Source organism: Podarcis liolepis (assembly GCF_965112155.1).
Source record: "Podarcis liolepis genome assembly, chromosome: 7".
NCBI classification, from domain to species: Eukaryota; Metazoa; Chordata; class Lepidosauria; order Squamata; family Lacertidae; genus Podarcis; species Podarcis liolepis.
The window spans coordinates 3,502,047-3,528,477 of NC_139561.1; the positions used below are offsets into that span (position 1 = coordinate 3,502,047).

At 45.2% G+C, this 26,431-nt stretch overlaps 2 long non-coding RNA genes across 2 annotated transcripts; one reads left to right on the plus strand and one right to left on the minus strand.

Moving 5' to 3' along the window:
* The first annotated feature begins 5,220 nt into the window (after positions 1 to 5,220).
* Positions 5,221 to 17,286, plus strand: LOC310711994. Its single transcript, XR_014528707.1, has 2 exons — positions 5,221 to 5,347; positions 17,116 to 17,286. It is a non-coding gene; the product is annotated as an uncharacterized lncRNA (long non-coding RNA).
* A 2,784-nt stretch (positions 17,287 to 20,070) lies between these two features.
* LOC310712023 lies at positions 20,071 to 26,342 on the minus strand. The gene is made up of 3 exons (XR_014528737.1): positions 25,746 to 26,342; positions 20,568 to 25,678; positions 20,071 to 20,466 (listed from the first exon to the last, which is right to left on the minus strand). It is a non-coding gene; the product is annotated as an uncharacterized lncRNA (long non-coding RNA).
* Between the last annotated feature and the right edge of the window lie 89 nt (positions 26,343 to 26,431).

The window sequence follows — 26,431 nt, forward strand, 5'->3', positions numbered from 1 at the left end:
AGATTCCTCCTTATATAATGGTTAAGAACATCATCTTTAAGCACTTTGACTTTGTCAAACCACAAATATGAATGCCACCTTTATCTTCTGTCAAATCCTTCCAAATCCAGTAACCTGGTATTCCTTAATGTTACCCACTCTTTAGCCGTGTGTGTGTGTGTGTGTGTGTGTGTGTGTGTGTGTGTGTAACTGGTCCTGAAAGCAACTGCCTCTCCCACTCTGGGGGGTACTTTCCCCCAGATTGACTTCTGACTTCATGAGCAGGTTTTCACTGACACTTTGCAGGTTTGGCTCCAGAGCTTTTCCCACCTTGCCCTCCCTTAGTTAAGCCTTCTTTTGCAGGTTAACCTCTTCTTCACAGGTACGCGGGTGCTGCTATGTCATGGTCACTGTTGAAGGGCCGAAAAGGAATTTCCCTGCATTGGCAGGTTTTGCCTTTCCCGTAGCAAAACATCACAACTATGGTGGTTTGAGGTGTTGGGCGGAATCCTTTAGTCTTTCTTCCTAAATGGTGTGTGTGTGTGTGTGTGAAGCAGTGACCCATGCCCCCCTTGCAGTGGTGATCCCAGGGTTCCCCGTTAAAGGGGTCTTGAGGGGAGGCACTGGCCATACGCTGAGCAGCGAAACAGGGGGCAGGAACATATGTTCTCCAGAGCCAGCCCAATCCCCACACATTCTGGATAACCCTGATGTCTCCCAGCTCCCCAGCTGGGGACTGGGAAGGATAGGTGCCCAGTGCCTGAACCAAGGTCTTCCTATGCCTGAAACGTAATAAATTTCTGGCCATTTTTAATCCCATAGCACGTTGTCTTGAGTCCTTATTCCGCTTGGGGGGCGCCTAGGGTTGGGGGGACTCCGCCTGTCGATGCAAATGGATTGAATTTCTCTCCGTAGGTGAACTCTATGCCCCAATAGATATGAGCAGAGCATGCACCCACATGGCTCCTCATGGAACACAGCTAAATGCATGAGTTGCAAATGTAGTAGTCATGGGATGCAATGCTGTCCCAGGTAGGCAAAAGCCTCCAAGCAGTGTTGTATTTATTCATCTCTAAAAGTATCACTAGAGCGTTTTGTCTCTCTGCCTGGAAGGAGAGTCATAGCCTCCATAGGGAGATGGCAATGGCTGCCCTCATTAAGAATTTAATGTGTGCATAGCGCTGATGATGTTCTGTGTATTGATCCAAATGCTTCCTCTAAAAAGGTAAAAGGTAAAGGACCCCTGACAGTTAAGTCCAGTAGCAGATGACTCTGGGGTTGTGCGCTCATCTCACTCTATAGGCCGAGGGAGCCAGCGTTTGTCCGCAGACACTTTATCCGGGTCATGTGGCCAGCATGACTAAGCCGCTTCTAGCGAACCAGAGCAGCACACGGAAATGCAGTTTACCTTCCCGCCGGAGCGGTACCTATTTATCTACTTGCAGTTTGACGTGCTTTCTAACTGCTAGGTTGGCAGGAGCTGGGACCAAGTCGCAGGGATTCGAACTGCTGACCTCCTGAGAGGCTCAGTGGTTTAGACCACAGCACCATCTGCATCCCAAATGCTTCCTTACAAACAAACAAAAGCATATCACACCCCAGTTCCTATCACTCTGTCTTGGACAGAAACATAGGGCTACATTTCCCTAATATAAAGCATTTGTATATGCTATTTCCACTAATATATTCATTTTTAAGCACATTTTTACCCACTTCATGTATTTTGGTAAACAATGGTTAGTTGGTGAACTGCATCACAAAATTTGGATAACTGAATTTCCAGAGATGCCTCTGTTTTGGTTCTCATATTATTTTGGAAAGTGCAAATTGGATAAATTTGGCTTTCAGTATGAACTTAAGTGAAACCCCCCCCCCCCATCCCTAATCAAGACCGGTTTCTTCTAATGTGCAGCCAAGCACATTTCATGCAGTGTGTGTGTGTTTGAAATGTTGTGTAGAATGAAACACATTTTTGCACAGCGGGGCCTGGTGCACGTCCAGCCCGAGATTCCCCAAGCAAATTTGCCTCAGGACAAGCCCAGGTATGATTTCCCAAACCTTCGTTTCCCCGGGATCCAGCAAAGCATTTCCAAGATAGATGAAGGCTGTGAAAGAAAAACACCTTGGCGACTTTAGATCAAGCTTGGCCTGCATGTTCAGCTCCTTCTTAGATACGGTGATTCTGCAGGTGCTGATGGATGCAAAGGGGACTTAGACTAAAAAACATGGGAATATAAGTACATTAAAATCCAAGGCCCCTCCAAGGCATGTTTCTAAGCTTTCAACACACATCCCTGTCCTTTCACATGCGGGAATCTAAATAAATCAGTTATCTGTGTGTGTCTCTTATCTTTTATTGAGTATTTATTACCGTGGATAAAAACAAGTGTATTCCACTGTGACCCAAAAACAACCCCCATTCTCCCAAGAAAACGCAGGCAAGGCACCTGAGGCCCCCAAGTCACTTGGGTCAGCTGAGATTAAGGCCACATGAGCAGCATCCATTGAAAGCACTCGGAGGTCACTTTCACAGTCATGGTGTCCCCCTAATCATCTTGGGAAGGATGTGAAGGGTGCTGAGGGGTGCCCTAGTCCCTTCTCCAGACTTGCCTGGGAAGGGAGATTGATGGTTAAACTACTCTGGGAGTGTAGCTCGCTGAGAGGAATTGACACTACTTGTAAAAAGGTAAAGGTGGACCCCTGACAGTTAAGTCCAGTGGCGAACGACTCTGGCTTTACTGGCCGAGGGAGCTGACGTTTGTCCACAAACAGTTTTTTGGGGTCATGTGGCCAGCATGACTAAGCCACTTCTGGTGAAACAAGAGCAGCGCAGAAAAAGGCCGTTTACCTTCCCGCTGGAGCGATACCTATTTATCTACTTGCACATTGACGTGCTTTCGAACTGCTAGGTTTGCAGGAGCAGGGACCAAGCAACGGGAGCTCACCCCGTCGCGGGGATTCACACCACTGACGTTCCGATCGGCAAGCCCAAGGCTCACTGGTTTACACCACAGTGCTACCCACATACATCTCCGAAAATATTGCTGAGGAATTCACTTCCCTGGGGCTCCAGGGAAGTGGCGTTTTCTGCCTCAGCGCAGCCGTAGTCTGGTCCTGGGGGTCCATGTTTTCCTCCCTGCGTGGCCGTTGGTGCCTCTCCCTTCTTGCTAAAAAGCCCCTGACCGCTAGGTTGCTAAAGATGCCTTATGATTGAAGCATGGCAAGATCTCCTTTTCTTGCTAGAACCCCCTGGCCATAAGGTTGCTAAAGATACCCAATTTCTTCAGAAACATGCAACAACTTGTTTTTCTTACTAAAAAGTCCCCAACCTCACGATTTCTAAAGAAACAACACCCTATAGAATGTTTAGCCGCAGCTATTTTGAAATAGCAATAGCAACCTATGCCCTAACTGCTATAGTCCTTTAGCCTTGTGACCTCCATAATAAATTTAAAAAGCATGTTTTATTTTGTGAAAGCAATCTGAAAAGACAACCTATATATGTTTCTCACAGCCAAGGAGGAATTTTTCCTGCAGATAAATGGGCTTTTGCTTGTCTCAGAGCAAATGTCACAACTTTGGCAGATGACCGACTGCAGAGGCAGAACAGTGACTGGTAGTGGATGAAAGCCCTCTCCTAATTTCATATGCCTGTATCATGTCACCTCTTACTTGCCTTTTCTCTACGGTAAAAAACTCCAAATGCTGTAATCTTTCCTTGGGGGAGTTGCTCCACCCCCTTCTTCATTTTGCTGGCCTTTTTTGACAGTATCCTTCTTGAGGTGAGGCTGTAAAGACAAATATCTAGAGCCATATCTCTTGCAGAACTCAGCACTATCCTGGTCTAATAACATTTAACGTGATTTTCCTGTTCCCGGTTCTGGTCTGAACTTATCAATGAATATCTCCGGAAGACGTAGAACTCTTCTAGCTGTTCTTGTAAACATTTTTGTCAGCAGAAGCAAATATTTCCTTCTGATGCAAACATTTCCTTCCCCCGTTAGGACCTCCATCCCTCTCATTTTGCCCCTCCTCCTTCCCATTTGTATAAAAGGGGGCATGGGATTCTCCACAGACTTACAGGAGGGACCCCAGAGCTCTTTCCTGCACCTCCCAGTAAGGGTTTGCCAGCAACTCATTGAAAAACCAAGATGGTAAGTGGAATGCTTTGGGGACGGTTGGTACACAACTTTTTCTTTGATCTAGATTATGTTTAAATGATGGAAAGGGAGATTTGTGGTGTGGAGAGGGGGCGTGCAAAGGCATTCAGAATTATGAGGATTGAGTATCTCAGTTGCTGAGGCTTTCTCAGACTCCAGGCCTATCATACTCAGAGTAGATCCATTGAAATTGATGGACAAGACTAACTTTGGCACATTAATTTCAGTGGCTCTACTCTGAGTAAAATTTAGTCACATAGAATCCATTTTTAAACAGAACGAGAGGTTCTACATATAAATATATGATAGCATCATGTGGAACGATTTGTGTATGTGTATGTCTATTTGCAGAAAATCCTCTTGAGCCTGACTGCCTTGTCTTTGACACTTGCCTTGTGTCAGGGATACTGCTGGTTCAGCGAGCACAAAGCAGAGATTAAAGATGGTAAGTAAACAGCAACGTAATGTTAATATGTAACCTATTCATGGCCAAATAATTATTTAATGTTTGAAAAATGTGTTCCTGACTAGAGATGAGGGGGAAATGCACCCCATTCATATTTTAGCATACACCTACCAAATCTGCTCTTGCAGAACCAGAACACAGACCAAAGTGCAGCTACCTTCAAAATCTACACTTCTCCGGATGTTGTGATGCTGCTCAGAGTCTAAAATGACCTAACGCTGCTCCTGTCTCATCTTCTCATTGATGAGTCCCTGCTTAAGCTCTTACTTTAATTATGTATTTTGTGTTTCTTATATTGTATTTTGAGGTTGTGAACTGCCCTGAGGATGATATATAAATAGTAATAATAATAATAACTGATAGAAATTGAAACGGCCAGATTCCCCATCCACAGGGCACCCCATTCACTCCCACCCTGTTTTAAGCTTGGAACCACCGTCTGCAGACGCAAGCAGGAGACTGCATGGCCGCAGTATAAGCAAGACAGATGCCCAGGAGTTGGACAAGAGGAAAATTTGCAGTCACTGTGCTTCTCTTGCGCAGTCTTTGCATTGTGGTGAGCAGCAGCTTCTGATTGCATTGATGTTAAATGTATAGGATTTCTCTCCCTAGGTCAGCCGGTACTGCCCACTGAGTGTACCGATCTCTATGATGGGAGCAAGCATCCATTTGGCTCCAAGTGGAATACAGCGGATTGCATGGAATGCACATGTGGTGAAAGTGGAATGGACTGCTGTTCCAGGTAGGCCAAATAACAAGAATAGCACTGGGTCTATTAATCTCTTTCAAATTATTTTGCTCCGTTCTCTCTGAAAGACCTTCTGCTCAATAAACATTCATGGATGGAATTAGCTGAAGACAGGTGTCCCAATTAATCTTTACATCTGAAGATATGTTGCATAAAATTGAGCATGTCTAGAGTGCCTTTCCAATCATCCAATCACCAGGCATTCGCTGCGTTGAAGCTTGGACTTTGGGATCTCCCTGAGTCCCAGATCCTCTCATCCGGAGACCACCTAGGTGCTGGTGCTGGGGAGAGGGACCCCGATGCACCCAATGGAAGAGGACCCCTCCTCTTTCCTGCACCTTCCTTCCTCCTTCTGTCTCCCTCCTGGCTGGTCTCTTGGTTTCGCAACAACATTTTGCTACACCCTTTTTTGTGCATGGGTGCTGCCCTCAACCACCGCAAACATATGGGGGGGGGGGAGAATCATCGTACAGCAACATGCAATGGCATATTGTGCAAGACATGTCCTTTGTGCATTCAGTTTGGGTTCCCCAGGTGAATTTGGCCTCAGGGCAAATGTTTTCCAAGGGATTGGTTTTCCCTGGATCGAGCAAACATCTTGCAAAACTGCTCTTCTGCCAGGTAGTTCCAATCATTCTTGGCATGTCCTAAGTGAGCAGGAGAAAGGAGCTCTCCTCTACAAGATCTCCATAAGCTCAGGGAAGCATTAGTTTACACATTGTTCTTCTTCTTTTTAGGTACGGTGGTACTGTTGAAGTTTCGGGATGTAAAGCAGTGTTAAATCCAAACACATGTGAATATGAGTTCTATAAACTGGATGATCCCTCCAAACCCTGTTTCTGAGCTTTACAAATCCCACCCAAATTCCCTTCATGTAAGAGAATCTGAATAAATCAGTCATATATGCATTTCGGTGTGTATCTGTTGTCTTTGCTTGATATCACTACTTGCAGAATTGGTACATATCATAATGAAAGTGATGGGCATGCCTATCTCAGCTATCAGCAGCTTTTTAGAGTCTAATGGATTGTTGTTGTTGTTTAGTCATGTCCGTCTCTTCGTGACCCCATTGGACCAGAGCACACCAGGCAATGGATTATTAAATATTGCTTAATTTGATATGTTGTTTATTTTAAAGTTATTGTGACTTTTTTGCATTGGATCAGATGGTTATTATTAATGTTTGACATTTTATTCTGTTTTTGTGTTTGTTGGGAGCAGCCCAGAGTAGCTGGGGCAACCCAGCCAGATGGGTGGGGAATAATAATAATAATAATAATAATAATGGGCAAAGTTCATGTAGTGACTAAATGGCCCATCACAAAGCCGTCTGTGGCTCCCATCCTCGTTATGTCTACTCAGAAGTAAGTCCCATTGAATTCAGTTGTGCTACCTCCCAGGTAAGTGCAGGTGTGGATTTATAGTTCTTTGAGGCCCTCTTCCTTCACTTAAACAAATATGATTATGTCGACACTGGGGAGGGTGAGTTGACAACAATAATATTTCTGGGTTTGCACTCTGATTCCCCTCCCCAAACAATTGGGGAACAATTCCTTCTGGAGGAAAAGGTGGTGCTGTGCTTCTGAAATACATGTCCTCCCCTCCCCCCAAAAAATTGGGAACTATGGGGGGAAATATGGAGACAATGCTGCTGCTGATGATCTTGATGATACTTATGTACTGCCTCCCAAGACAACTTGTGAATTATCTGGGGAAAGTTTATAACAATTCTGATGCCTCCACACTGGGAACCCCCTTCCCCATACAAGGGGGGGGGGCGACATGGAAGATTCAGGGAATAGATCAAGTCGATTTAAATTCTGATAATGATTATCCTAGCGCATCTGCACTGCCCCCAACAACAATAGCTTGGGGACAATTAGGTAAAAGTAGAACATGGATGGGGCTGATGAGGCCTCTGAACTAGGAGGCCTCCTGCAACCGCTTTGCAACAACCTCTGCTGTGCAGCAGGCAGCAGGAACAAAAAAGCATTCCCATCTCCTCCCCTCTCTCTCTCATATTCCACTGAGGCGCCTCTCAAGTAGCTGCCTGCTTCATATGTCAGCAGGCAAGAAGAAAAACACGGCAGCCATGGGTTGACCCCCCTATTTCTGCCTCCAACCCACCCCGGCATTTTCAAAAAGTCCCTCAAGGAGCAACACAAGGAACAGGCAATTCCTGCGCTGCTCCACATCCCAACACACACTTTTTAAATAAAAGGGTAGCTGCCTGCCTACTGCTCCATGTGGCTGGCAGGCAGCAAAGCAAAACTGGCAAGTGGGTGGATTCTGCCCTTCTTCCTCCAGCACTACATATACACACACTTTCAAGCAAAAAACAAAACCCACTCCTCCATGGCCAAAGCAGCTGCCTAGCAAAGGAAGGAGGGGGGAATCAGACCCTGACATGTCTGCTCCCTCCTTTTCAAAAAGACTTCCCCCACCCACAATAAAATGTTTCCCTCCACATTTTCCATAAGCCCTTCCATGGGTGGCAAAGTAAAGGGAAGGCTGGTGGGTGTGACACTTTCTAGAATCATAGAATCATAGAATCATAGAGTTGGAAGAGACCACAAGGGCCATCGAGTCCAACCCCCTGCCAAGCTCTCATGCTTTTTCAAAGGCCCTTTCATGGGCAGCCAAAGCAGAGGTGGTGAACAGCACTTCCCGTACCCCTAACAGCACCCCCAAAGTCCCTCTCTGCTTTAGTCCCACAGCATCTGCCAAGGCAAGGGCTTCCCTCCAGAAAGGAGTGGAGGAAGGAACAGCAGAGCCAGTTGTAGCTGGAAGTGGGTGCTCTGGGCTGCAGAACCAGAAGAAGCATTAGACTCAGCCCTCTCTTTGCGTTGGGCTATCAGCCCTCAGCTTAGATGGTTGCCTGCACATTATTTGTCAAAATATTTTGTTTCTAGAAGGGCTAGAGACTTCCTTTTGTTAAAGAGAAAGCTCATCCTACACGCCCATGCTAGCATACGTTCAGGTGCAATTACTTTAACTGCACCATTAGAAATTGGGCCCTACTAGGATGTTGGGAGGGACACGGGTGGCGCTGTGCGTTAAACCACAGAGCCTAGTACTTGCCAATCAGGCGGTCAGTGGTTCGAATCCCCGCGACGGGGTGAGCTCCCGTTGCTCAGTCCCTGCTCCTGCCAACCTAGCAGTTTGAAAGCACGTCAAAGTTCAAGTAGATAAATAGGTACCACTTCAGCGGGAAGACCATGCACTGCTGCCCACATGACGCGGAAGCTGTATGCTGGCTCCCTCAGCCAATAAAGCGAGATGAGCGCTGCAATCCCAGAGTCGGTCACGACTGGACCTAATGGTCAGGGGTCCCTTTACCTTCAGGATGTTGGGGGCTCCTATTCCTTGGTGTCCAAAGAACTCACCAATCACAATTCTGACTTGGCTGAAACCTCTGACAGACAGGAGTGGCCAGGCTGGCTCATTTAACAGAAGTTGCTTAGAACATAGAATCATAGAGTTGGAAGAGACCACAAGGGTCATCGAGTCCAACCCCCTGCCAAGCAGGAAACACCATCAGAGCACTCCTGACATATGGTTGTCAAGCCTCTGCTTAAAGACCTCCAAAGTAGGAGACTCCACCACACTCCTTGGCAGCAAATTCCACTGTCAAACAGCTCTTACTGTCAGGAAGTTCTTCCTAATGTTTAGGTGGAATATTCTTTCTTGTAGTTTGGATCCATTGCTCCGTGTCCACTTCTCTGGAGCAGCAGAAAACAACCTTTCTCCCTCCTCTATGTGACATCCTTTTATATATTTGAACATGGCTATCATGTCACCCCTTAAACACCTCTTCTCCAGGCTAAAGATGCCCAGCTCCCTTAGCCGTTCCTCATAAGGCATAGTTTCCAGGCCTTTGACCATTTTGGTTGCCCTCCTCTGGACACGTTCCAGTTTGTCAGTGTCCTTCTTGAACTGTGGTGCCCAGAACTGGACACAATACTCCAGGTGAGGTCTGACCAGAGCAGAATACAGTGGCACTATTACTTCCCTTGATCTAGATGATATACTCCTATTGATGCAGCCCAGAATTGCATTGGCTTTTTTGGCTGCCGCGTCACACTGTTGGCTCATGTCAAGTTTGTGGTCAACCAAGACTCCTAGATCCTTTTCACATGTACTGCTCTCAAGCCAGGTGTCACCCATCTTGTATTTGTGTCTCTCATTTTTTTTGCCCAAGTGCAATACTTTACATTTCTCCCTGTTAAAATTCATCTTGTTTGTTTTTGCCCAGTTCTCTAATCTGTCAAGGTCGTTTTGAAGTGTGATCCTGTCCTCTGGGGTGTTAGCCACCCCTCCCAGTTTGGTGTCATCTGCAGATTTGATCAGGATGCCCTTGAGTCCATCATCCAAGTCGTTGATAAAGATGTTGAATAAGACCGGGCCCAAGACAGAACCCTGTGGCACCCCACTAGTCACTCTTCTCCAGGATGAAGAGGAACCATTGATGAGCACCCTTTGGCTTCGGTCAGTCAGCCAGTTACAAATCCACTGAGTGGTAGCATAGTCAAGACCGCATTTTACCAGCTTCTTTACAAGAATATCATGGGGCACCTTGTCAAATGCCTTGCTGAAATCAAGGTAGGCTACATCCACTGCGTTCCCTTCATCTACCAGGCTTGTAATTCTGTCAAAAAACGAGATCAGGTTAGTCTGACATGACTTATTTTTCAGAAATCCATGCTGACTATTGGTGATCACAGCATTCCTTTCTAGGTGCTCACAGACTGTTTGCTTAATGATCTGCTCCAGAATCTTCCCTGGTATTGATGTCAGACTGACTGGGCAATAATTATTTGGGTCCTCTCTTTTCCCCTTTTTGAAAATAGGGACAACATTTGCCCTCCTCCAGTCTGCCGGGACTTCGCCTGTTCTCCAGGAATTCTCAAAGATGACTGCCAGTGATTCACATTGCACATTGTGCTTCATAACCTCCTTCCTAGGAGGGTTAGAGACTCACCTTTTAACATTTATTTTTATTATATTTGTATACTGCCCTCCACCCAAAGATCTCAGGGCGGTTGACAGCATAAAAATACAAAATAAAATGCAAAATACCTACTAAAAACAGGAGGAGAAAAAGAAAAGGAAAAAGGAAACTACCTCTCCCACCCACTGGACCTCTTGGGAAGGAGGCACATGAAGAAGGGCCTCAGAAGGTGATTGTAGGGTCCGGGGAGTGTCTTGCTTTGGGGGGTCAGATCCCTCCCACGGTGGCAGCCAAGAGGCAGAGGAAGGAAGAAAGTTCTTACCAAGCCATTTATTCAGTAATTCACAAAGCGTGACAAAGGAATGCAGTCTTCCCTAAATAACGGCATTGCTCCAAGTAAATTCCCCTCCCCTCCAGGTCTCCTCTATTCTACGTCACTCCTGCATCGGCTTATCTGAGCTGTCTGCCTCTGTGCTCTCTGTTCTGCTACCCTCGATGCCCACCTGGCTGCGGAAGGGGGGCTGGCCAGGAATCCTTTCCAAGGACACGGAGTCTGTCAGCTGTCTCTCCCCTGGTGCTGCTGCTTCTTCGGCTCTTCCTCTCCCAATATTTCCCACCTTCTCCCCTCTGAAGCCTCTCAGCTATGCCCTTCTGCAAACCACTGTTCTTCATTGGCTTCCCGACAGATATGCTATTTCCACTAATATACAGTGGTGCCTCGCAAGACGAAAAGAATCCGTTCTGTGATTCTCTTCGTCTAGCGGTTTTTTCGTCTTGCGAAGCAAACCCATTGACAGATTAGCGGGTTAGCGCTATTAGCTCTATTAGCGGCTTTTAGCAGCTTATCGGCTTATCGGATCAGCTGATAAGCGGCTTAGCGGCTTAGAAAAAGGGGGGAGGGAAAAAACCCGCAGGAACTCGCAAGACATTTTCGTCTTGCGAAGCAAGCCCATAGGAGATTCGTTTTGCGAAGCACCTCCAAAACGGAAAACTCTTTCGCCTAGCGAGTTTTCCATCTTGCGAGGCATTCGTCTTGTGGGGCACCACTGTATTCAGTTTTAAGCACATTTTTACCCACTTCATGTATTTTGGTAAACAATGGTTAGTTGGTGAACTGCATCACAAAATTTGGATAACTGAATTTCCAGAGAAGCCTCTGTTTTGGTTCTCATATTATTTTGGAAAGTGCAAATTTGATAAATTTGGCTTTCAGTATGAACTTAAGTGAACCCCCCCCCCCAATCCCTAATCAAGACCGGTTTCTTCTAATGTGCAGCCAAGCACATTTCGTGCAGTGTGTGTGTGTTTGAAATGTTGTGTAGAATGAAACACATTTTTGCACAGCTGGGCCTGGTGCACGTCCAGCCCGAGATTCCCCAAGCAAATTTGCCTCAGGACAAGCCCAGGTATGATTTCCCAAACCTTCGTTTCCCCGGGATCCAGCAAAGCATTTCCAAGATAGATGAAGGCTGTGGAAGAAAAACACCTTGGCGACTTTAGATCAAGCTTGGTCTGCATGTTCAGCTCCTTCTTAGATACGGTGATTCTGCAGGTGCTGATGGATGCAAAGGGGGGATAGACTAAAAAACATGGGAATATAAGTACATTAAAATCCAAGGCCCCTCCAAGGCATGTTTCTAAGCTTTCAACACACATCCCTGTCCTTTCACATGCGGGAATCTAAATAAATCAGTTATCTGTGTGTGTCTCTTATCTTTTATTGAGTATTTATTACTGTGGATAAAAACAAGTGTATTCCACTGTGACCCAAAAACAACCCCCATTCTCCCAAGAAAACGCAGGCAAGGCACCTGAGGCCCCCAAGTCACTTGGGTCAGCTGAGATTAAGGCCACATGAGCAGCATCCATTGAAAGCACTCGGAGGTCACTTTCACAGTCATGGTGTCCCCCTAATCATCTTGGGAAGGATGTGAAGGGTGCTGAGGGGTGCCCTAGTCCCTTCTCCAGATTGCCTGGGAAGTGTTAAACTACTCTGGAAGTGTAGCTCGCTGAGAGGAATTGATACATCACAGAAAATATTGCTGAGGAATTCACTTCCCTGGGGCTGCAGGAAAGTGGCGTTTTCTGCCTCAGCGCAGCCCTAGTCTGGTCCTGGGGGTCCATGTTTTCCTCCCTGCGTGGCTGTTGGTGCCTCTCCCTTCTTGCTAAAAAGCCCCTGACTGCAAGGTTGCTAAAGATGCCCTATAATTGAAACATGAACAAACACAAATTTCTTCAGAAACATGCAACATGTTTTTCTTACTAAAAAGTCCCTAACCTCACGATTTCTAAAGAAACAATACCCTAAAGCATGTTTAGCCACAGCTATTTTGAAATAGCAACCTACACCCTAGATGCTATAGTCCTATAGCCTTGAGCCCTTCATAATTAATAAAAAAGCATGTTTTATTTTGTGAAAGCAATCTGAAAAGACAACCTATATAATTTCTCAAAGCCAAGGAGGAATTTTTCCTGCAGATAAATGGGCTTCTGCTTGTCTCAGAGCAAATGTCACAACTTTGGCAGATGACTGACTGTGGAGGCAGAACAGTGACTGGTAGTGGATGAAAGCCCTCTCCTAATTTCATATGCCTGTATCATGTCACCTCTTACTTGCCTTTTCTCTAGGGTAAGAAATCCCAAATGCTGCAATCTTTCCTTGGGCGAGTTGCTCCACCCCCTTCTTCCTTTTGTTGGCCTTTTTTGACAGTATCCTTCTTGAGGTGAGGCCCTGGAGACAAATATCTAGAGCCATATCTCTTGCAGAACTCAACACTATCCTGGTCTAATAACGTTTAACCTGATTTTCCTGTTCCCGGTTCTAGTTCTGAACGGCACTTATCAATGAATATCTCCGCAAGACATAGAACTCTCCCAGCTGTTATTGGAAACATTTATGTCAGCAGAAGCAAATATTTTCTTCGGCCAGTTAGGACCTCCATCCCTCTCATTTTGCCCCTCCTCCTTCCCATTTGTATAAAAGGGGGCATGGGATTCTCCACAGACTTACATGAGGGACACCAGAGCTCTTTCCTCCACGCCCCAAGAAGAGTTTGCCAGCAACTCATTGAAAAACCAAGATGGTAAGTGGAATGCTTTGGGGATGGTTGGTGCACAATTTTTTCTTTAATCTAGATTAGGTTTAAATGGTGGAAAGGGGGATTTGAGGTGGGGAGAGGGGGTGTGCAAAGGCATTCAGAATTATGAGGATGAAGTACCTCACTTGCTGAGGCTTTCTCAGACTCCAGGCTTATCTGAAGGCTTATCCACATTTACTTTTCCTCTGCTTTTTCCAGGCACAGTCTGTGCTTTGCAGCAGGGTTGGCAACCTAAGGCCCAGGGGCAGGATGCAGCCCAATCACCTTCTCAATCCGGCCCCCGGACAGTCCATAAGTTTTTACATGAGTAGAATGTGTCCTTTTATTTAAAATACATCTCTGGGTTATTTGTAGGGCATATGAATTTGTTCATATTTCCCCCCAAAATATAGTCCAGCCCACCACATGGTCTGAGGGACGGTGGGCTGACCCACGGCTGAAAAAGGTTGCTGACCCTGCTTTATAGCTTTAGAGCTCACATTTGGGGATCAAATCCAAAGCTGGGATGGCTTTTGTAATTCTGGAACCGTCCCTCTTAAAAATCCCTCTTAGGAATAAAATGACCCAACTCAGCTACTCAAGTGTAGAAGCTTAATATAGAGGGATTTTTACAAAGGCCTAGGGTTTAATCCAGGGCGAGTCATACCCAGAGTAGATCCATTGAAATTGATGGACAAGACTAACTTTGGCACATTAATTTCAGTGGGTCTACTCTGAGTAAAATTTAGTCACATAGAATCCATTTTTAAACAGAACGAGAGGTTCTACATATAAATATATGATAGCATCATGTTGAACGATGTGTGTGTCTCTTTTGCAGAAAATCCTCTTGAGCCTGACTGCCTTGTCTCTGACACTTGCCTTGTGTCAGGGATTCTGCACGTTCAGCGAGCACAAAGCAGAGATTAAAAATGGTAAGTAAACAGCAATGTAATGTTGATATGTAACCTATTCATGGCCAAATAATTATTTAATGTTTGGAAAATGTGTTCCTGACTAGAGATTTTTTAGCATACACCTACCAAATTGCTGCCAAGGAGTGTGGTGGAGTCTCCTTCTTTGGAGGTCTTTAAGCAGAGGCTTGACAACCATATGTCAGGAGTGCTCTGATGGTGTTTCCTGCTTGGCAGGGGGTTGGACTCGATGGCCCTTGTGGTCTCTTCCAACTCTATGATTCTATGATTCTAAATCTGCTCTTGCAGAACCAGAACACAGACCAAAATGCAGCTACCTTCAAAATCTACACTTCTCCGGATGTTGTGATGCTGCTCAGAGTCTAAAATGACCTGACGCTGCTCCCATCTCATCTTCTCATTGATGAGTCCCTGCTTAAGCGTTTACTTTTATTATGTATTTTGTGTTTTTAGATTGTATTTTAAGTTGTGAACTGCCCTGAGGATGATATAGAAATAGTAATAATAATAACTGGTAGAAATTGAAACGGCCAGATTCCCCATCCACAGGGCACCCCATTCACTCCCACCCTGTTTTAAGCTTGGAACCACCGTCTGCAGACGCAAGCAGGAGACTGCATGGCCACAGTATAAGCAAGACAGACGTCCAGGGTCACTACCTTTCTTGTCAGCAACCAGGACATGCAAGAATAAAGGTGGCAAAGCTTCCCACTCCACTCCGTGTCAGGAAACGCTTTACCTATTACATTTTCACGTATCAGGCTGCGGTCAGAAGCACAGGAGGAGCTGGACAAGGGGACAAGTTGCAGCCACTGTGCTTCTCTTGCACAGTCTCTGAATTGTGCTGAGCAGCAGCTTCTTACTGCCTGAGCTGTTTGGGGGCTGATATTAATTTTCTCTCCCTAGGTAAACCGGTGCTGCCCACTGAGTGTACCGATCCATATGATGGCAGCAAGCATCCATTTGGCTCCAAGTGGAATACAGTGCAGTGCATGGAATGTGTATGTAGTGAAAGGGGAATGCAGTGCTGTTCCAGGTAGGCCAAATACCCAGAATGGCACTGGGTCTATTAATCTCTTTCAAATTATTTTGCCCCGTTCTCTCTGGAAGATCTTCTGTTCAATAAACATTCATGGACAGAATTAGCTGAAAACGGGTGTCCCAATTAATCTATACATCTGAAGATAGGTTGCATAAAATTGAACATGTCCAGAGTGCCTTTCCAATCATCCAATCACCAGGCATTCGCTGCGTTGAAGCTTGGACTTTGGGATCTCCCTGAGTCCCAGATCCTCTCATCCGGAGACCACCTAGGTGCTGGTGCTGGGGAGAGGGACCCCGATGCACCCAATGGAAGAGGACCCCTCCTCTTTCCTGCACCTTCCTGTCTCCTTCTGTCTCTCTCCTGGCTGGCCTCTTGGTTTCGCAACAACATTTTGCCACACCCTTTTTTGTGCATGGGTGCTGCCCTCAACCACCGCAAACATATGGGAGGGGGGAATCATCGTACAGCAACATGCAATGGCATATTTTGCAAGACATGTCCTTTGTGCATTCAGTTTGGGTTCCCCAGGTGAATTTGGCCTCAGGGCAAATGTTTTCCAAGGGCTTGGTTTTCCCTGGATCGAGCAAACATCTTGCAAAACTGCTCTTCTGCCAGGTAGTGCCAATCATTCTTGGCATGTCCTAAGTGAGCAGGAGAAAGGAGCGCTCCTCTACAAGATCTCCATAAGCTCAGGGAAACCTTAGTTTACATCAGTGTTTCCCAACCAGTGTTCCGCGGCACACTAGTGTGCCGCGAGATGTTGCCTGGTGTGCCGCGAGATGTTGCCTGGAGGGAGGCGGGCGAGTCCAAAAAAGGTTGGGAAACACTGGTTTCTCTTTCAAAAAGGAAACGTGGGTTAAAGCGGCGCCGCTGCCTCCCACTCACTTTCCTGCTCTGGCTTCCCTAACAGTTTTCCGAGTTGCGTCACTGGATCCAGCCCCCTTTTCCACATGTGACACGGGGCTGGAGGGAGGGAAAGAGGGCTTTACGTCGCGCACAAAGGCAGCCTCCTAGAAGCGCTCTGGGCCGGCGCCGTTTCGCCGAAGGCCCCCCACCCTCAGCTCCTTCAGAAAGGAAGCCCCGCCCCTCGGCTCCCTACGCCGCCAGGCAGCTCAGCTGACTGACGAGGACGTTCTGCGGCGGCCGCCGCCGCACAACCACCGCAGTTGCTGGCAGCGTCCGCAGCGCAATAAGTAACAGCGCCTGGTGCTGCCAACTCTTTCTCTCTCTCTCCCGCCCCGCCCCCAAGCTCTCGCGCGCCCCGCGTCAACATCGCCGCGCGCAGCTTCCCGAGCTCGAGGCCAGCCGCTGCACGCACGCGCCGGCTTGTCATCGGCTCCGGTTGTTGCCTTTCTCCGCCGAGGTCGGTGGACCCCGAGCCTAGGCTTCCTTCCCGCACCCCGCTTTCCGAAGACCGCACACCAGTTGGGCCAGTACATATTCCCCTCCCGTGACTGGAGCGGAATAGCCCTTTCTCTTCTTCCCCAACCCTTGTCGTTGGAGGAGTCCCTCAGTCCCTCGCTTTGCTGCCTCCTCCCCCCCCCCACCCCCAAAGCTTGGAGGTTCCCCGGCAAGGGGGAGGGGAAAAATTTAAAAGTTACACATTCGTGCGTCCCTCCCGGCGTGACGCTGCGCGCTGACGTCACGGGGCTGTAATGGTGGTGTGCCTCGAGATTTTTTTCATCAAACAAGTGTGCCTTTGCCCAAAAAAGGTTGGGAAACACTGGTTTACACATTGTTCTTCTTCTTTTTAGGTACGGTGGTACTGTTGATGTTCCGGGATGTAAAGCAGTGGTAAATCCAAACACATGTAAATATGAGTTCTATAAACTGGACGATCCCTCCAAACCCTGTTTCTGAGCTTTACAAATCCCACCCAAATTCCTTTCATGTAAGAGAATCTGAATAAATCAGTCATATATCCATTTCAGTGTGTATCTGTTGTCTTTGCTTGATATCACTACTTGCAGCATTTGGTACATATCATAATGATGATGATGATGATGATGATAATGATGATAATAATAATAATAATAATAATAATAATAATAATAATAATAATAAATTTTATTTATATCCTGCCCTCCCCTGCTGGAGCCGGGCTCAGGGTGGCTAACAACAATAAAACGGTACAACACTCTAAAATAATTCATTATAAAATTAAGTCAAATCAAACCAATGGCAATCATTGGGCCAGAGCTCCGCGAAGATTGCCAAAGGAGGAAGTCAAGTCAGGTTGTGCCCTGGCCAAAGGCCTGGTCGAACAGCTCTGTCTTGCAGGCCCTGCGGAAAGATGTCAAGTCCTGGAGGGCCCTTGTCTCTTGTGACAGTGCATTCCACCAGCTTGTAGCCACAGCCGAAAAAGCCCTGGCTCTAGTTGAGGCCAGCCTAGCCTCTCTGTGGCCTGGGACCTTCAGGATGTTTTTATTTGAAGACCGTAAGTTTCTCTGTGGGACATACCAGGAGAGGCAGTCCCATAGGTACGAGGGTCCTAGGCCGTATAGGGCTTTAAAGGTTAAAACCAGCACCTTAAACCTGATCCTGTACTCCACCGGGAGCCAGTGCAGCTGGTATAGCACCGGGTGAATGTGATCTCGCAGTGAGGACCCTGTAAGGAGTCTCACTGCGTCATTCTGCACCCGCTGGAGTTTCTGGGTCAGTCTCAAGGGCAGCCCCATGTAGAGCGAGTTAGAATAATCCAGTCTGGAGGTGACCGTCGCGTGGATCACAGTGGCTAGGTCAGGGCGAGAGAGGTAAGGAGCCAACTGCTTAGCTGGGCGGAGATGAAAAAATGCCGCCTTTGTTATAGCTGCAATCTGCACCTCCATGGAAAGGGAGGTGTCGAAGATTACACCCAAACTTTTAACGGACGGTGCTGGCACTAATTGCGCCCCTGCAAGAGATGGGAGTTGCCCCCCCAATCTCATATCATCCTGTCCCAGCCAGAGGACCTCTGTCTTTGAAGGATTTAACTTCAACCGGCTCCCACGTAACCATCCAGCCACAGCTTCCAAACATCTGATCAGTGTGTCTGGGGCCGAGTCAGGATGGCCATCCATCAACAGATAGAGTTGGGTGTCATCGGCATACTGATGGCAGCCCAGCCCCAAACTGGGCAAGATAAGCTGGGTGAGGGGGGCGCATAAAGATGTTGAAAAGTATCGGGGAGAGTATCACACCCTGAGGCACTCCACACACCAAGGAGTGGCGCGATGACAATTCCCCCCCAAGCGCCACCCTCTGTCCCCGACCAGAGAGAAACGAGCACAGTCATTGAAGGACTGTGCCCTGGATCCCCACGTCGGCAAGGCAGTGGTCCAGAAGTTTGTGATCGACCATGTCGAAGGCTGCTGACAGGTCTAGAAGAATCAGCAGCCCCGACCCACCTCAATCCAGCTGCCTGCGGAGATCATCTGTTAGGGCGGCTAGAGCCGTCTCGACCCCATGACCAGCGCAGAAGCCGGACTGGAATGGATCCAGAGCTGATGTTTCATCCAGAAACCCACCAAGCTGTTCAGTAACCGCTCTCTCAATCACCTTACCCAGAAATGGAAGATTCGAAACCGGGCGGTAATTGGATAGATCTAAGGGATCTAATGATGTTTTCTTTAAGAGCGGGTGCACCACTGCCTCCTTCAGTTCCCCTGGGAAGTGCCAAGGGACAAATTGATGATATCCCCTAGGGGGGCCCGCACCTCGCCTGGACACGCTCTAATCAGCCAAGACGGGCACGGGTCAAGAGGACAGGTGGTGGGCTTTCCAGCTTGGAGGAGTCTGTCCACATCAGCTGGGGATATCTGGTTAAAGTGGTCCAATACTGGACAGTCGAGGGGCCTCCAGTTCCTTTATTGTATCCAAATTGGCAGGGAGGCAATTCATGGCGAAGCAACAAGACCTTCTCCACAAAAAAGCTTGCAAATGCCTCACAGCTGTGTGTCAAATTGTTATTTAAATTTGGCTGTCCTTCAAGGGACGTTAAAGACCTAATTATACTAAATAATTGCGCCGGGCGAGAGCTAGCGGGTGCAATGGAGGCCGAGAAGTAAGACTTCTTAGCGGCCTTCACTGCCATCTCATAGGTTTTCATAAAAACCCTATAAGATGTTCTTGAGGCTCCGTCACGGGCACCCCGCCATACTTGCTCTAGCCGTCTGAGGTCCCGCTTCATTTTCTGAAGCTCCTCGGTAAACCAGGGAGCCTGGTTTCTGCAGGGTCGCAGAGGGCGCTTAGGTGCGATCTCATCGATGGCAGCCAGGAGCTGGATATTCCAGCCCTCAACAAGCTCAGTCAATGAGTCGCCAGGAGGAGCAAGGTCCCGCAAGGCTTGGCAGAATCTATCAGGGTCCATCAGCGTCTGCGGGCGAGCCCAAATCGGCTCGCCACCTAAGCAGGGTGGGGGTGGAAAGTCAATCCTGGCTTTCAGAGCGTAGTGATCAGACCATGGCACCTTCATCGAAGGAGACATGATCACATCTATACCTACGCCAAATATCAAATCCAGCGTGTGGCCTGTTTGGTGTTTGGGGCCCGAAACAAACATGGATGGGGCTGATGATGCCTCTGAACTAGGTGGCCTCCTGCAACCGCTTTGCAACAACCTCTGCTGTGCAGCAGGCAGCAGGAACAAAAAAGCAGTGCCATCTCCTCCCCTCTCTCTCTCATATTCCACTGAGGCGCCTCTCTCTTTTTATATATATATATATATATATAATATTTATTCAAAGTTTAAGGTTTCAAAAAGAAAAAAGAACAATACATAATATAAAAAAGAATACAACAGTAACAGAAAAAGAGAAAAAATAGATATAAAAATACATTCAATTAAAAAAAGATTTTATAAAAAAAGAACAGATTAAACCTTTACATAGCTTTCTTCCTTTACTTATTTCCTTGACCTCCTCACACCTCCCAATTTTGTATTCTAATTCAAATCGTTTTTTCAGCGAATCCTTCCAACCTTATTTTCATTTAAATAATTTAATTTAAAATAATATAATTTAACGTCAACTCTTTCATCACATTCATCAACACATTTTTACTTAATCCTTTATCTCATATCTACCAAAACTACCTAATTTTCTTTTTCCAACACCTTTCTAACAGTCCTTAATTTTACAATATTTTTGAATAAAAAAAATTCCTTCCAGTAGCACCTTAAAGACCAACTAAGTTAGTTCTTGGTATGAGCTTTCGTGTGCATGCACACTTCTTCAGATACACAAAATATTTTTGAAGATATACTTTAATTTTTTTCCAATCCTCTTCCACCGACTCTTCTCCTTGGTCCCGGATTCTGCCAGTCATCTCAGCCAGTTCCATATAGTCCATCACTTTCGTCTGCCATTCTTCTCGGGTAGGTAATTCTTGTGTCTTCCAGTACTTTCCGATGAGTATTCTTGCTGCTGTTGTGGCGTACAAAAAAAAAGTTCTATCCTCCCTTTGCACCAATTGGCCGACCATGCCCAGGAGGAAAGCCTCTGGTTTCTTCTGGAAGGTATATTTAAATACCTTTTTCATTTCATTATAAATCATCTCCCAGAAGGCCTTAATCCTTGGGCATGTCCACCAAAGGTGAAAGAATGTGCCCTCCGTCTCTTTACATTTCCAACATTTGTTATCGGGCAAATGGTAAATTTTTGCCAGCTTGACTGGGGTTAAGTGCCACCTGTAAATCATTTTCATTATATTTTCTCTTAAGGCATTACAAGCCGTGAACTTAATACCTGTGGTCCATAACTGCTCCCAATCAGCAAACAACATATTATGTCCAACATCTTGTGCCCATTTAATCATAACAGATTTAACAGTTTCATCTTGTGTATTCCATTTCAACAGCAAGTTATACATTCTTGATAAATTCTTGGTTTTAGGATCTAACAATTCTGTTTCCAATTTTGACTTTTCCACCTGAAAACCAATTTTCTTATCTAAATTATAAACCTCCCTTATTTGATAGTAATGAAGCCAGTCTCGTACTTTAGTTTTTAAATTGTCATAGCTCTGCAGCTTTAATCTATCTCCGTCTTGTTCTAAAATTTCCCAGTATTTTGGCCAGTTTGTCTCCATATTAATTTTTTTCAGAGCCTTGGCCTCCATTGGTGACAGCCACCTTGGTGTTTTACTTTCCAGCAAATCCTTATATCTCACCCAGACATTAAACAATGCTTTCCTAACAATATGGTTTTTAAAAGCTTTATGTGCTTTGACCTTGTCATACCACAGATATGCATGCCATCCAAAAACATTATTAAAACCTTCTAAGTCCAAGACGTCCATGTTTTCAAGAAGCAGCCAGTCTTTCAGCCAACAAAATGTGGCTGATTCATAATAGATTTTAAGGTCTGGCAGGGCAAATCCCCCTCTTTCTTTAGCATCAGTTAAAATCTTAAATTTTATTCGAGGTTTCTTGCCCTGCCAGACAAATCTCGAGATATCTCTCTGCCATTTCTTGAAACATTCCATCTTGTCCAAAATTTGCAATGTTTGGAACGGAAACAACATCCTAGGCAATACATTCATCTTTATCGCAGCAATTCGGCCCAGCATTGATAACTTCAATTTTGACCATATTTCTAAATCCTTTTTCACTTCCATCCAACATTTTTCATAGTTATCTTTAAATAAATTCACATTTTTAGCAGTCATATGGACCCCTAGATACTTAACTTTCTTGACCAATGTTAATCCTGTCTCCTTCTGAAACCTCTCTTTCTCAATCTCTGTTAAATTTTTCTCTAGCACCTTAGTTTTCAACTTATTCAGCTTAAATCCTGCAACTTGACCAAATTCTTGAATTAATTGCAATACTCTTTTGGTACTGGATTCTGGCTCCTGTAATGTCAAAACCAAATCATCAGCAAAAGCTTTCAATTTATACTGTTTGGTTCCGAGTTGTATACCTTTAACCAATTGGTCCTTTTTAATCATATTGAGCAAAACCTCCAGGACCGAGATAAAAAGCAGTGGGGAGATTGGGCAGCCCTGTCGTGTTCCTTTCTCAATCTTAAACTCTTCTGTGACTACGTTATTCACAATTAATTTTGCCTTTTGTTCTGAATATATTGCACCTATACCGTTTTCAAAGCCTTGGCCTACCCCCATTCCCTGTAAATTTTTCTTCATAAAACTCCAAGAAATATTATCAAATGCTTTCTCCGCGTCCAAAAATATCAAAACTGCTTTAGTATTAATATTCACTTGTAATTTTTCCAAAATATTAATTATGTTCCTTGTGTTGTCTGACAAATGTCTCCCCGGGAGAAAGCCCGCTTGATCTTTATGGATTTCTTCTACCAGCACCTTTTTAAATCTTTTAGCCATAATTTCTGCAAAAATTTTGTAATCCACATTAAGTAAGGATATGGGACGGTAGTTCTTCAGCTGTGTCTTTTCCGCTTCTGTTTTCGGTATCAGTGTAATATAAGCTTCTTTCCACGACTTGGGTGCCTCCCCCCCCCCTAATATTTCATTACAAACTTCCTTCAAAGGCTGTATTAACCATTCTTTCAAAGATTTATAATATTTTGCAGTCAAACCATCCGGCCCTGGAGATTTACCCAATTTCATATTCTGAATGGCTCCTTCCACCTCTTGGTCAGTTATTTTGTAGTTTAACATTAATTTACTCTCTTGAGAGATTTTTTGTAATCCATTTGTTCTCACAAACCGGTCAATGTCTATTTCTTTCTGAGTCTCCTGTGTATATAACTGTTTAAAATACTTCTGAAAACACTTCCTGATCTCCACAGGATTCTGTATGTTCTTTCCCTCCACCACTAGATTCGTAATAGTGTTAAGTTTTTGTCTTTTTTTCATTTGCCATGCCAGCAGTTTCCCACACTTGTTCGCTGATTCAAATGTCTTTTGTCTCATCTGTTTGATCTTCCATTCTATCTCCTGATTCATCAATTTCATATATTGTACTTGATATAACTTTATCTCTTTCAGGATCTCCTGTGATTTCGGTTTCGCCCTCAGTCTCTTTTCTCCATCCTTTATTTTCTCCAATATTTTTCCCCTTTTTTCATTTTGTACCCTTTTCTTAATTGCATTTTGTTGTATCAAAAACCCTCCTATAACTGCCTTACCTGCATCCCAAATCACTCTTTTTTCAGTCGTGGTATTCATATTTATCTCAAAATAGTCTCTCAAGTTTTGCTGGGCCTTTTTAGTGAATTCCTCGTTCCTAAACAAGGAGTCATTCATCCTCCATCTAAAGGAACCAGTTGGCATTAATGTCATTTCCATCTTCATTGCATTGTGGTCGGAGCAAGTTTTAGGGCAAATTTCCACTTTTTTTTATCTTCGGGGCCAGTCCCCTAGTTATCCAGATTTGATCAATTCTTGTCCATGTCATTTTGGCTTCAGAGAAGAAAGTTCCTTCTCTTCCCAAGGGGTTCTTAGTTCTCCAAATATCAACAAGGTCCATATTGTCAGTCATTTCGAAAAACGTCTTTGGTAGTCTGCCATCTTTCGTCACCGTTTGTCTTTGGGCTTTATCCATGTTCGTAGACACCACTCCATTCATATCTCCCATCAATATCATGTTGTAATCTAAATAGTCCAATAAAATTTCATACAATTTCTTTAAAAATTCTGATTTTCCCTCATTCGATGCATAAATACCTACTATCAGGAACTTCTCTCCTTGTAATTGAATTTCAATTGCAACAAATCTTCCTTGGTCATCTTTAAATAAAAATTTCGGTGACAGGCTTTCCTTTGCATAAAGTACTACTCCTCTTTTTTTAACTTTATCTGATGAGATGCATTCTGATCCTAATCTTTTATTAGTCAAAATTTTCCGATGTAGCCTTGTCACATGCGTTTCTTGTAGACAGATCAAGTCCAAATGTTCTTTTTTTAATATATGAAATACTCTCCCCCTCTTTTCCCGGGAGTTCAGTCCATTCACATTCCAGCTTAGTACTTGCAGTGTCATAATGTAATTACTCTCCTTCTCCCCCAATGGCGCCCAGTAGTTTATCTATATCAGTCGGTGGTGTTGATTTTCCTTTTTTTGTGAACTCCTGTCTAGTACGGCTGGCTCTTTTCCAAGTCCTTTCTGCAGATCTTCTTTGTGTATACTCAAGAACTTATCTTTTTCCTCCACTGATCTTATTTTTATCTTTCTTCCTTTGAAGCTGAAAGATAAACCTTGGGGAAATTCCCACCTGAAAAGGATATTGTTTTTTCTCAATAGGGCCACCAAATCTCCAAAGTCGTGTCTTAAATCCAAAAGATGTTTCAGTATATCTTTGAAGATTTCCACTCTTGATTGCAGAATTATCAAAGGTTTCTGAAAATGCAAACTCAAAATTTTATCCCTTTCTTCTTTGGATCGGAGGGTAATCAGGCAGTCCCTTATTTTAATATTTTTTCCTTCTTTTCCTAACCTGAAAGCCCTCACAATCTTAAAATCTTCATGTTTCAATTCCGATTTCCAAAACTCTGCAAATTCTTGCGTCAAAAAGTCTGTCAGGGTGCCCTTCTCCAATTCAGGAATAGCTCTAATCCTTAAATTCATCTGTTTTTCCTTCAGTTTGATCATAGACAACGTCAGCTTGTGATCTGCAATTTCCTTCTGTAGGCCTGGAACCTTCTCTGTCTCCAGCTGCGCTACTTTAAATTCCACAGCAGCAGTTTTTTCCTGTGTCAATTTCGATTCCTGCAATAGTTTCTGAATAGATTCTGTATTACTATTCACCTTTTCCCCCAAATTGTCTAATGTTTCTGTGTTTAAGTCAATTTTTTTATTTGCCATATCAACTTTCTTATTGGTCTCTTCAACCTTCTTATTGGTCTCTTCGACCTTCGTACTGAGTTGTAGCAGAGTTTCATTAATCTTAACCAATGCATTTGCTAAAACTTCTTCTGTCATTCCGCTAGGCTTTGATTGTGTGGATGCCGAACCCGATGCTGTAGGAAGGCCGGCAGTTGATTGCCTTCGCTGCCCCCAAGCTTTCCCAGACCTCAGAACTGACGCGTCTATTTTCTCTTTCCCATCTGCCATAACAATAAAGCAGCAGAAAAGCCAAGGTCAATTTCAGATAAGCTGTTCCTGTTTACCAGTGGAAAATTCCCCTTGTTGCAGTTTCTAAGGGTCCCCCTAGGTTTACACAGTTGCAATAGTCCGATAGAATAACTTTCACTCTTTTAACAAAAGAAAAAAAACTCCAGCCGAAGAATAAAAACAGTTTCAATTTAGTTACCTTCCAGTTGCTTTCCCCCCCCTTCTTGACAAACAAAAACCAAGGCTGGCCACAATGTATCCAACCTACTGTCAAATAATCCTTTTATTGACAGCTGACGTGCAGGCTGTAAAAGCAACAGTCTTAGTCCGTAGGCAGACCGTTCCCTGGTCTGAGCGGTGGATTTTAAGCACTTCTCCTCTCTTTATGCAGATTTAAATAGTCCAAAATAGTCCAAAACAGCCCCCTTCCTTCCCTGCTTCTAGGAGGGGGGTTAGGAAGAGTTCTCGGGTTAGAAAGCAACCCTTTTCAAATTTATTTCCAGCTCTTTAGCTCAAAAGTCTCTATGCTTTGATCTATTTACAAAACGGGAGGCAGACTTCCTGTTTATACCTCCCGCCGCGGTAACCAATTAAGTCTTTAAACTCTTTTTTTTTCTTCAATAAATCCAATTCCCCCTACTCATGGGTACTTTCTTTAGAATCCAATTGTTCCAGGAAAGAAATCAGCGCTCTCCAGCAACGGCCATGCGGCTTCGCTCCGCAAAAGAAGCAATCTACTCACAGCAGCGCGCCTTTCCCCCGTTTCGCTCCGAAGCCCCGAAAAAGGCTTCCTCGCAAGCTGGGGGGGCGCAAAAGGTGCCCACCGAGTCACCACGTTCCCAGGCTTCACCGCCTGCGATTTGTGAGTGTCCCCGCTTCGCTGCAGCGTAAAGGACCCGATTTCCGCGGAGCCGATCCCCTCCAGATCAAAGGGAATCCGCCATTAGCTGATGGCGCTGACCGGAAGTCAATGAGGTGCCTTTCAAGTAGCTGCCTGCTTCATATGTCAGCAGGCAAGAAAAGAAACACGGCAGCCATGGGTTGACCCCCCTATTTCT